Source organism: Astatotilapia calliptera, chromosome 2 (genome assembly GCF_964374335.1).
Source record: "Astatotilapia calliptera chromosome 2, fAstCal68.1, whole genome shotgun sequence".
Classification (NCBI taxonomy): domain Eukaryota; kingdom Metazoa; phylum Chordata; class Actinopteri; order Cichliformes; family Cichlidae; genus Astatotilapia; species Astatotilapia calliptera.
The window spans coordinates 17,371,666-17,375,415 of record NC_137423.1 but is presented as its reverse complement, the minus strand read 5'-3'; positions in this window follow the sequence as shown (position 1 = coordinate 17,375,415).

Genomic DNA, 3,750 nt, shown 5'->3' with positions numbered 1-3,750 from the left:
TGAGCTAAGATTTTAAAATTATTCACATAATGAAAACCTATACTTTGTTTCAGGCGAGTTTCCCATTCAAATGCATGTAACAGTGAGAAACGCATTGTCTTGGCGAAATAAAGCGTTTTTGAACAACTTCATATAAATCGCTGTAACTTTTGATAGAAGACTCAGACAAACATGTTTATGGCTTTATCTTATAGAACTCAATATCCCCGTGCTGGGCAAACAGGTTTTGCAGCCGTTTGAGCAAAGATTTTAAAATTATTCACATAATGAAAACCTATACTTTGTTTCAGGCGAGTTTCCCATTCAAATGCATGTAACAGTGAGAAACGCATTGTCTTGGCGAAATAAAGCGTTTTTGTACAACTTCATATAAATCGCTGTAACTTTTGATAGAAGACTCAGACAAACATGTTTATGGCTTTATCTTATAGAACTCAATATCCCCGTGCTGGGCAAACAGAACAGGTTTTGCAGCCGTTTGAGCTAAGATTTTAAAATTATTCACATAATGAAAACCTATACTTTGTTTCAGGCGAGTTTCCCATTCAAATGCATGTAACAGTGAGAAACGCATTGTCTTGGCGAAATAAAGCGTTTTTGAACAACTTCATATAAATCGCTGTAACTTTTGATAGAAGACTCAGACAAACATGTTTATGGCTTTATCTTATAGAACTCAATATCCCCGTGCTGGGCAAACAGGTTTTGCAGCCGTTTGAGCAAAGATTTTAAAATTATTCACATAATGAAAACCTATACTTTGTTTCAGGCGAGTTTCCCATTCAAATGCATGTAACAGTGAGAAACGCATTGTCTTGACAAAATAAAGCGTTTTTGAACAACTTCATATAAATCGCTGTAACTTTTGATAGAAGACTCAGACAAACATGTTTATGGCTTTATCTTATAGAACTCAATATCCCCGTGCTGGGCAAACAGGTTTTGCAGCTGTTTGAGCTAAGATTTTAAAATTGTTCACATAATGAAAACCTATACTTTGTTTCAGGCGAGTTTCCCATTCAAATGCATGTAACAGTGAGAAACACACTGTCTCGGTGAAATAAAGCGTTTTTGTACAACTTCATATAAATCGCTGTAACTTTTGATAGAAGACTCAGACAAACATGTTTATGGCTTTATCTTATAGAACTCAATATCCCGTGCTGGGCAAACAGGTTTTGCAGCCGTTTGAGCTAAGATTTTAAAATTATTCACATAATGAAAACCTATACTTTGTCTCGGGTGAGTTTCCCATTCAAATGCATGTAACAGTGAGAAACACATTGTCTTGGCGAAATAAAGCGTTTTTGTACAACTTCATATAAATCGCTGTAACTTTTGATAGAAGACTCAGACAAACATGTTTATGGCTTTATCTTATAGAACTCAATATCCCCGTGCTGGGCAAACAGAACAGGTTTTGCAGCCGTTTGAGCTAAGATTTTAAAATTATTCACATAATGAAAACCTATACTTTGTTTCAGGCGAGTTTCCCATTCAAATGCATGTAACAGTGAGAAACGCATTGTCTTGGCGAAATAAAGCGTTTTTGAACAACTTCATATAAATCGCTGTAACTTTTGATAGAAGACTCAGACAAACATGTTTATGGCTTTATCTTATAGAACTCAATATCCCCGTGCTGGGCAAACAGGTTTTGCAGCCGTTTGAGCAAAGATTTTAAAATTATTCACATAATGAAAACCTATACTTTGTTTCAGGCGAGTTTCCCATTCAAATGCATGTAACAGTGAGAAACGCATTGTCTTGGCGAAATAAAGCGTTTTTGTACAACTTCATATAAATCGCTGTAACTTTTGATAGAAGACTCAGACAAACATGTTTATGGCTTTATCTTATAGAACTCAATATCCCCGTGCTGGGCAAACAGAACAGGTTTTGCAGCCGTTTGAGCTAAGATTTTAAAATTATTCACATAATGAAAACCTATACTTTGTCTCGGGTGAGTTTCCCATTCAAATGCATGTAACAGTGAGAAATACACTGTCTTGGCGAAATAAAGCGTTTTTCAACCACTTCATATAAATCGCTGTAACTTTTGATAGAAGACTCAGACAAACATGTTTATGGCTTTATCTTATAGAACTCAATATCCCGTGCTGGGCAAACAGGTTTTGCAGCCGTTTGAGCTAAGATTTTAAAATTATTCACATAATGAAAACCTATACTTTGTCTCGGGTGAGTTTCCCATTCAAATGCATGTAACAGTGAGAAACACACTGTCTTGGCGAAATAAAGCGTTTTTGTACAACTTCATATAAATCGCTGTAACTTTTGATAGAAGACTCAGACAAAGATGTTTATGGCTTTATCTTATAGAACTCAATATCCCCGTGCTGGGCAAACAGAACAGGTTTTGCAGCCGTTTGAGCAAAGATTTTAAAATTATTCACATAATGAAAACCTATACTTTGTTTCAGGCGAGTTTCCCATTCAAATGCATGTAACAGTGAGAAACGCATTGTCTTGGCGAAATAAAGCGTTTTTGATCAACTTCATATAAATCGCTGTAACTTTTGATAGAAGACTCAGACAAACATGTTTATGGCTTTATCTTATAGAACTCAATATCCCCGTGCTGGGCAAACAGAACAGGTTTTGCAGCCGTTTGAGCTAAGATTTTAAAATTATTCACATAATGAAAACCTATACTTTGTTTCAGGCGAGTTTCCCATTCAAATGCATGTAACAGTGAGAAACGCATTGTCTTGGCGAAATAAAGCGTTTTTGAACAACTTCATATAAATCGCTGTAACTTTTGATAGAAGACTCAGACAAACATGTTTATGGCTTTATCTTATAGAACTCAATATCCCCGTGCTGGGCAAACAGAACAGGTTTTGCAGCCGTTTGAGCTAAGATTTTAAAATTATTCACATAATGAAAACCTATACTTTGTCTCAGGCGAGTTTCCCATTCAACTGCATGTAACAGTGAGAAACACACTGTCTTGGCGAAATAAAGCGTTTTTGTACAACTTCATATAAATCGCTGTAACTTTTGATAGAAGACTCAGACAAACATGTTTATGGCTTTATCTTATAGAACTCAATATCCCCGTGCTGGGCAAACAGAACAGGATTTGCAGCCGTTTGAGCTAAGATTTTAAAATTATTCACATAATGAAAACCTATACTTTGTTTCAGGCGAGTTTCCCATTCAAATGCATGTAACAGTGAGAAACACACTGTCTCGGTGAAATAAAGCGTTTTTGTACAACTTCATATAAATCGCTGTAACTTTTGATAGAAGACTCAGACAAACATGTTTATGGCTTTATCTTATAGAACTCAATATCCCCGTGCTGGGCAAACAGAACAGGTTTTGCAGCCGTTTGAGCTAAGATTTTAAAATTATTCACATAATGAAAACCTATACTTTGTTTCAGGCGAGTTTCCCATTCAAATGCATGTAACAGTGAGAAACGCATTGTCTTGGCGAAATAAAGCGTTTTTGTACAACTTCATATAAATCGCTGTAACTTTTGATAGAAGACTCAGACAAACATGTTTATGGCTTTATCTTATAGAACTCAATATCCCCGTGCTGGGCAAACAGGTTTTGCAGCCGTTTGAGCTAAGATTTTAAAATTATTCACATAATGAAAACCTATACTTTGTTTCAGGTGAGTTTCCCATTCAAATGCATGTAACAGTGAGAAACACACTGTCTTGGCGAAATAAAGCGTTTTTGTACAACTTCATATAAATCGCTGTAACTTTTGATAGA